Genomic DNA, 8,804 nt, shown 5'->3' with positions numbered 1-8,804 from the left:
ATATTTTCCCCCCTCTCTTGGGTTTTTTCCCTTTTGTTCTGATTCTTCTTTCATAATATGACTATTATAGAAATGTTTAGCATAGTTATTCATATATAACCTATATGTTAAAGGAAGGGATGAATTAAGGGAGGGAAAGATAAAAAGATAGAACTCAAAATCTTACAAAAAAATGAATGTTGAAAATTACCTATATGTGTAATTGGAAGAGAGAGAGAGAGAGAGAGAGAGAGAGAGAGAGAGAGAGAGAGAGAGAGAGAGAATGAGAATGAATCTGTAATTGGGAAAAGTTTAAGAAAATAAAGGGAACTATGATGTAACACAGACAATGATAATTTATGGTTTTCTAAGTCTAAGTCTAATCAATAAGAATCCATTTTCATTTCAGTTTCAGTTTCTAGTTGGAGACCAAGACTTAGATCTACTACTGACAGGGAAGCCCAGAAATGTGTCTCATTGTATCTTTTGGTATGAACAAATGTTCCACAAGTGGGATTCAAATTCCATCAAAAAAACTCAGTAGTTAAATTAAAGGAGGTTGCTACTTCTCTGTTCCTTAAAATCTCAGGCTTGATTTAAAGAGGCAGGCTGCTCTGAGAGCAGCACACATCTGAACATGTTGTGGCATATGATTGTGATAGAATATTATTGTACTTAAGAAATGCTGAGGAAAATAGTTTCAGAAAAACCTGGGAAGACCTAGATGAACTGATGCAAAGTGAAGTAAGCAGAACCAGAATAATATAGTACACAATAACAGCAACATTGTAAAGAATCAACTGTGAAAGACTTGGATGCTCTAATCAATACAATGGTCCCAGACAACTTTGAAGGACTCAAGATAAAAATATGCTGTCCACCTCCAGAGAAAGAACTGATGAGTTCTGAGTAGAGATTGAAGCATACATTTTTTCCAGTTACTTTGTTTCTTGCTTTTTTTTTTGCAACAGAGCTAACATGGAAATATGTTTGCATGACTTCACATGTATAAATTGATATATTGCTTGCCTTCTCAGTGGGTAGGGGAAGGAGTGGAGGGAGGAAGATAATTTGGAACTCAAAATTTAAAAAAAATGAATGCTATTTAAAATAAAGTATAATTATAAAAATAAAGTTAGGGGTTGAGTTTAGATTTTCCTCCATCTGTTTCTAAAATTTTTTCAAATTAAGATTCCCCCCCTTCTAATATGAATGCAATATTTTGTTCCTTCAGTTGCATTTTTTTAAAGTACCTTGTTTCCACTGGCTCTCTCCCCTCATTTCTGTCATCCATTTCTCTCCTCCCTCCCTTCCTCCCTAGCTTTTTCTACCAGTTACATGCAAAAAGCAAGTTTCACCATTTACTTCCAAAACCTTGAGTTCCAAATTTTTGCCCTTCTTCACACCCCACTCCCCCATTGAGAAAGCAAGTTATTTGGTATAGGCTAAAAATGTATAGCCATGAAAAGCATTATTACAATAGTCATGTTGTAAAAGTAAGCATAACTCCTCCACCCCCCCCCACATACACACAAAGAAAGAGAAAAATAAAGTGGGGGGGGGGGAAGTACGCTTAGTTTGTATTCAAATACTATCAGCTCTGTCTTTGGGTTGGATAGTATTCTTTATCATAAGTCCATCAGATAAATTGCTTCAATATTTTTCTCCACAGTTGCTCTTGCTACTGTAGTTCCCACCATCCTATGGGGGACCCTATTTGTTCTATTTTCTCTCTCCTTTCACCCTGTCCCTCCTCAAAAGTTCCCTCTTTTCTGTTGTAGAAGGAGAAATATCTTTCTAGTTTTTAATATTAAGAAAATGTTGTTTGTGCCTGTCTAATGTTTAGAGGGCTCACTGGGCAGATGTAAATTCCCTTCAATGTAACTTCATTGTCAATATAAATTTGGCAAGCTAAATGCAACCTCATTTCATTCCTTTACTCCAATTTCCTGCCTCTTAGAATGGGTATCTGACCTCAGTCATCCCTGATTCTTTACTGGGGCCCAGCCAACTCTGTTTTCCTTTTTCTCTTTCCCTCAGGCACTTTTGCCTAGACCTTTATTATTCAGCTTGTCCTCAAGCTGCTTATTGTCTTTACAGGAAAAAGTTTAATCCATGAACTTTGCAGGTTTGTGAAATAAAATCCTGAGCTTTCCCAATTTCAGGGCTAATTATGAGTTTTTCACTTTCACAGAAATCTCATTTTTAGACCCAGCACAACCAATTTACCCATGATCACTATCACCTACAAACCCCCCCCCCCCCAATCCCTTTCCTCTCCTATTTTCCTCTAGGGTAAGATGGATTTCTTTGCTCAATTGGGTGTGTATGTTATTCCCTCTCTGAGCAACTTCCAGTTAGATTAAGACTCACTCACTTCTCTTCACCTTCCCTCTCTTCTACTATACTGAAAAAGCTTTTCCTTGCCTCTTTTGCTGATATCCATTTCTTTTTTTGTTTCCTCTTTCCCCTTAGGATTTTATCAATCCCTTTTCTCTCCAACTTTTATCTAATTATATATGTCTTCTTTTTCATCTCAGACAAATAAATTTCCCCTTTCCTCCTTTTCAGCTAGTCCTGTTGATTAATTTTTAAAATTTCATTTTTTGTACCCTTTTCCAAAATTTTTTTCTTTCATCCTCTTCATTATATATCTTTTCTTTCTGTTTCCTCAAGACTCTTATTGTCTGATTCATGATGCCTATAACTCTCTGCCTTTCTGTTTTCTCTGTATTCTTCATGCAATTAAAGTTTCCTAGGTATCCATTCTAGGCTTTCTCTTCATAGCACTTCCTGCCACTGCCTTGTAGGGCTAACACCTTGGATTCTCCTTTCCCATTATACTTCACTCCTAGAACAATGTCAATCATTGCAGGTGTCAGAGAGGACACATTGATAGTTGGGTACCTCTTCCATGATCCTGATTATGCAGCCCACTATTGATCTACACCCTTTCTTGCTGACCTTCTTTTGTATACTTGCCTGGAAATCTTCCTGTGTCTGTCTCCTCCAGGTCCTAGTTGCTTCTGGGGGCTCCAACTACTTCCACCCCCTATTCCCCCCACCCAGTAGACTTTTCAATTCTCCAGGTCTCAATCAGTATAATGTCCTCATCTCCCTTTGACCCTGATCAATGAGGCAAACTCAGAGAGAAAAAAAGGCAAAAGAATTTTATTAGCATACTAAAACAGCAAGCAGTTGGAGTACAGCTGGCACTGATTTTCAAACTGAATGCAGTTTTTCATAGACAAGAGTAAACCACTTCCATATAAGGACAAGAAAATGCTAATTGGTACTTGTATGATGGGGAGATCAGTTTTATGCCACTTCAGCTTTTCCCCATGTCTAGATGTACATACACAAGAGTGTCTCCAGATTATCATTCCCTGCTGATTGGTTGATCTTGTATTCAAAGGTCAATCAAGATTAAAATATGATTTCCTTGGGCTTTGCACTGTTCCTTCTCCCCCTACCCCCATTGTTGTTGTTCAGTAGTTTCCATCATGTCTAACTATTTGTGACTTTTTGGGGGTTTTTTCCCACAGGGATATTGGAGTACTTTGCAATTTCCTTCTCCAGTTCATTTTACAGATGAGGAAACTGAGGTAAACAGGATGAAGTGATGTGCCTAGGGTCACACAGATGAATTTTCCTGACTTGAGACACAGCACTATGTTCACATCCAGATGCCCCTAAGGGTGCAGCAATATAATTGGATCTATATTATTCCTCTAATTCAACTGTATCATCTTACTTCCAGTTGCTTGTAATTTGGGGGTAGGTCTTGGGAGTGATTTCTTACACCAAAGAGACATTCCAAACACTTGCAGCAAATTATCTCTACAAGGAAGACCAATTAAAAAAAACACAGAAATATTTAAGTCATAAAAAATTGGCTAACCATGTTGTTAGTCACTCCCATGCAAAATAAAGGGTGATGGGACATCTTGCCATCTTTTGGAACTCCTGTTTTAAGCCTGATTAATAGAGGGCAAGTGTGCATGCATAGTGCCTGCTAAGTTCAGTATCCAAGTGCAGCAATACTGATTTACAAAAGCAAACATTTGTTAGATGGTGCAGTGGGTAGAGGGCCAGTCCTGAAGTCAGGAGAACCCGAGTTCAAATCCAACCTCAGACACTCAATAGCTACAGGACCTTAGGAAAGTCACTTAACCCTGACTGCCTCACATCTAGGGCCATCTCCAGTCATCCTGATTCATATCTAGTCACTGGACCCAGATGACTCTGGAAAGAGAAAATGAGGTTGGTGACTTAGCACAGCTCCCCTCACTCAAATTCAGTTCATTTGCTTGTCATGGCATCTCCTCCCTGATGTCATGGTCTTCTTTGAGAATGAAGGACAAACATCACCGTATCATTTTGTTGCACACAAGGGGGCAGTCCTTCCTTAGTCTGGATCTGCACAGATTTGGCTGGGCTCATAAACTCTACAAAGTAGCGGACAAGTTTCATAACATGGCAGGAAAATCAGACACAAAATGTTTATATTCCTTTAAAATTGCCCAATGAGCCAAATCAGTTCCTTTCTATTCTAACCTAAATTTTTCCGGATCACAGTGAATAACAATCTCAGATTTATATAACAGGTCCCTTCCATACAATGAGATTTCTCCCTAACTGAAGGGAATGAAAATTTGTCAAAGGTCCTATAGCTATTTTAAGAGGTGGTTAAAGCACAGACCTCATTTTCTCTTAAGAAATCCATTGCCCTTTCAGACTTTAACCCCAAGAAACTCAAGTGCAGAGAAAATCATGTTGATCAAGCAAACAAAGGGTGTTCCATTAATGGTAAACTCAAGTAAGTAAAGGTACTTTTAAGTAAGGGCTCCTTAACCATGACCTGTGTCCCCCTTTCGCATTCTCAAGAAACACTCCTAGTTTCCAATCACATCCCTCCTCCTCCCATCCCTAGAATCCACAAGAATGTACAGATTATTTGGTATTTGTGTTGGTTGCTGACCCCATAGCAATGATGATGGTTGTAGCTCATGGGAGTGCCCTGTAGATAAACTGGAAGATGTTGCCCTCACCTTGTACCTCTCAAGTTTCCTTCAGTCCCTTTAAAGTGGCTCTCCTTTTAAGAGTCAAAGCACAATAGCCCCTCCCCCCTTTTTAAATCACCTTTTCTACCTTGGTCTCTTCTCCTCTGTCTTTTTTCATGATGGCTGCCAAAATCTTCACATCCTTAATCTTACTTTCCTTCTCTTAAGTGCCTTCTCTTTCCATCCTTCAAACATATAACACAGTTCCCCTGAGTTCACTAATAGTTTTTCCACTCCAGCTGGGGCAGAATTTATGAAAGTAATTGCAAATGTCTGTTGCCTATTGATTAACATCAGCTGAAGCAATTACTTTCAGAAGACGTTCATTTTCTGGATTCAACTGAGCAAATTTCTGGGTGGCAGCACACAAACAGATATAAAAAGCATGAAAATATTCATCTAAATTCTGTAGAGTACCATGGAATATTTCTCAATCTATCGTTTATTGTGCTTCCTGCTGTAGAACATCAGAGAGGGTCATTTCTGCATCTCTGAATGTTTCCCAGTCCCCCTCATTATTATAGTTCCAATTGGGAGCTGTTCTGGGCTATGTGGTCCTGACAGGTTCATTTTCTATTTTATAACACAGGAAGCATTTTTGCTTTTGTGAGAAAGACATCTAATAATTCATCAAGATCCTTTCAAGTGGGTTCATGGAATCTTATAATGGTCTTAATTTTGTGATTTCTAGAAATGAGAGATCTAAGCTCTTTTTTAATTTAATTACTGCCCAAGAATTGGAAAGTGAGGGGATGCCCATCAATTGGGGAATAATTGAACAAGTTATGATATATGAATGTTATGGAGTACTATTATTCTATAAGAAACCATAAATGGTCAGACTCTAGAGAAGCATGTAAAGAATTACAGGATCTGATGCTGAGCTAAGGGAGCAGAACCAAGAGAACATTCTACACATTAACAACATTGTGATTTGATCAACCTCAATGGATGCAGCTCCTCTCAGCAGTTCAAATATCTAGGCCTACCCTTTTAGACCAGCTATGAACAATGCTATCCCCATCCAGAGGAAGAAAAACAAAACAAAACAAAGCAAAAACCCTTCTGAATCTGATGAGTACTACATTTCCTTTTTTTTTTTGTTGTTTTTTTGCAAGGCAGTGGGGTTAAGCGACTTGCCCAAACTACATTTACTTTTAAAAAAAATTCTCTTATGGATTTCTTTCCCTTAATCCTAATTCCTCATACCGAAAATGACTAATCTGTAAACATGTTTAACACACACACACACACACACACACACACACACACACATCTACTTACTGCCCTCTTGGTCTGAGCTCTGCAAGTTCCTGATCTGGGTTTGGGTCTGAAAAACAAACTTGTGAAACTTACTCCTTTTTTTTTTTTATTTTCAGAAATTGTGCTGGACTGTACCACTATCAATCAGCTGGAAAACTTCTGGTTCAGAGTATCAGGACTATAGGCTAACTTTAGGTATGAGATTCTTGCCCTGGATATTTCTCTTCAGATTAGGCTTAAAGCTTTAGCTGAGACTCTCTCAGTTCCTGGAGTTCAAACAACACAGTAGCATCTTATTTCTGATCTTGTTCTTTGTCTGTGCATAACCTATATCCTTGACTGCTTTTTCATTCTGGAATGCCATCCTTAGGGCCTGAACAGTCAGTTGAGCCTGGACAGAGCAGTTTGTTGGCAGTTATTCCTGTACCTTACACCAATTTAGGCCCCTCTGTGTCATATCTGAGAACTCTATTTATTCTGGTACATAGCCTATTTCTATACTGGAGGGCTCTTCCTGGGAGTATGCTCCTGACCAGGCTCAATCCTTACTATCTGCAGATCTTTCTGGCTGACTCTGCTGACCTAGAATGGAAAAATATTTACCATGGATTTTTTTTCCTTTGGACTTCCTGATTAGAATTTGGTTAGATGTGTTTTCTAGATCTGTTTGAGAGAGCTATGAAGAGGAAAGATATCATTTCATTTTTTCTAGCTACTCCATCATCTTGACTTTATCTTTAAATAAATGTATATTGATGACTGATTTTGAAAAATAACAAAATATCATTACCATATAAAAATCTAGTTTTCAAATAAATTTCAGCTTTATATAATCATTGAGATAATCTGATAATTTTTAATGTTAGCAATGTTCATTTTTTTTTGTTTTGCAAGGCAATGGGGTTAGGTGATGTGTCTAAGATCACATAGCTAGATAATTATTAAGTGTCTGAGGGTAGATCTGAACTCAGATCCTCCTGACTCCAGGGCCTGTAATGTTCAATTAAATTTAATTGTCAAAATTTTTATCTCTTATTTTTACATTTTTTGTTTTATTTTTCCAATTATATGAAAAGGTAATTTACAACATTTATCTATTTGCAATTTTATGAGTTCCACAATTGTTTAACTACCCTCTTCTTCCTCCCCTTTCTCCATGGTGGCAATCTGGTAAAAGTTGTACATGTGCAATTATGCTTTCCATATTTCCATATTACCCATGTTATGAAAGATGAATTAGAACTAAAGGGGGAAAACATGCTATCTCTCATTTTTTAAAAAAGTGAAATATATCTTTCATGATGTTAGACCAGTTAGACTCAAGTTTGAAGAGAAAACTGAATGGAATGACTGAAATTAATACAGACAAAAATAATAGACTGTTTAAGGTAGCAAAAACAAGAAGCATAAAGTAAAAATCCCAAATCCAGAAAATGCAATCCATTATATCACCATTGGGATTCATAATTACTGTTAAATGATATAGAGGAAAGACTATTTGTTACTGTATATGAATACTTTATTTAATGACAGTTAACATGGAATCTAATGTTAAAAACATCTTGAAATTGTTTATACTGACATTAGTTATGTAAATATTAGCTGTTATTATTTTTCTTAAAACTATATAAACAAGATAAGTTTTTCCAGTATAAATGAGATGATATTAATAAGTAACATTATACTTTTTAAAATAGCAGACATACTGCCATCTGATTCAGTGGAAGAGAAGATTCAGTTTAAAAATATTTTGGTTTTAAGAATTTTACTTGCTCTACAATATTTATGGTACTGTAGGTTTCATTTGTTTTGAAGAGTGAATATTTGTCTGAAATCAATTTTTTAAAACACTGAGTTGTTAGCACAAAAGGTCACAGAATTCTAGGGAAATAATAGAGAAAAAATGTTTTGTTACCAAAAATGCATGTTACCAATTTTATTTTGTATGTTTATTTTATGAGTCATTTCATGGTTATTATGTTAAGAAAGTTCATAATATCAAAATTAATGCTATAAAAATTGTATGCAGAAGCATATATGTTCAATGTTCTTTAGTGAAAGATTACAGTTTTTGTTGGTTATGGTAACTTTAATGTATGAGCATTCTCATTTTTTACCTTTGCACCATTTTCTAGGAATATTATCTCCCTCTTCCATTTGAGGATTGACCATATTATACTTTTACCATGTATTAGGCACTTTGTTAAGAACTGGGGATACTTGGGGAATGGCTTAACAAACTATGGTATATGTATGTAATGGAACACTATTTTTCTATTGGAAACCAGGAAGGATGGGAATTCAGGGAAGCCTGGAGGGATTTGCATGAACTGATGCTGAGCAAGATGAGCAGAACCAGAAAAACACTGTATACCCTAACAGCAACATGGGGGTGATGTTCAGCCTTGATGGACTCGTTCATTCCATCAGTGCAGCAATCAGGCACAATCTGGGGCTGTCTGTGATGGAGAATACCATCTATATCCAGGGAAAGAATTG

This window comes from Macrotis lagotis, chromosome X, assembly GCF_037893015.1.
Source record: "Macrotis lagotis isolate mMagLag1 chromosome X, bilby.v1.9.chrom.fasta, whole genome shotgun sequence".
NCBI lineage: Eukaryota > Metazoa > Chordata > Mammalia > Peramelemorphia > Peramelidae > Macrotis > Macrotis lagotis.
The sequence above is the reverse complement of the archived record's forward strand: the minus strand, read 5'-3'. Positions refer to the sequence as shown.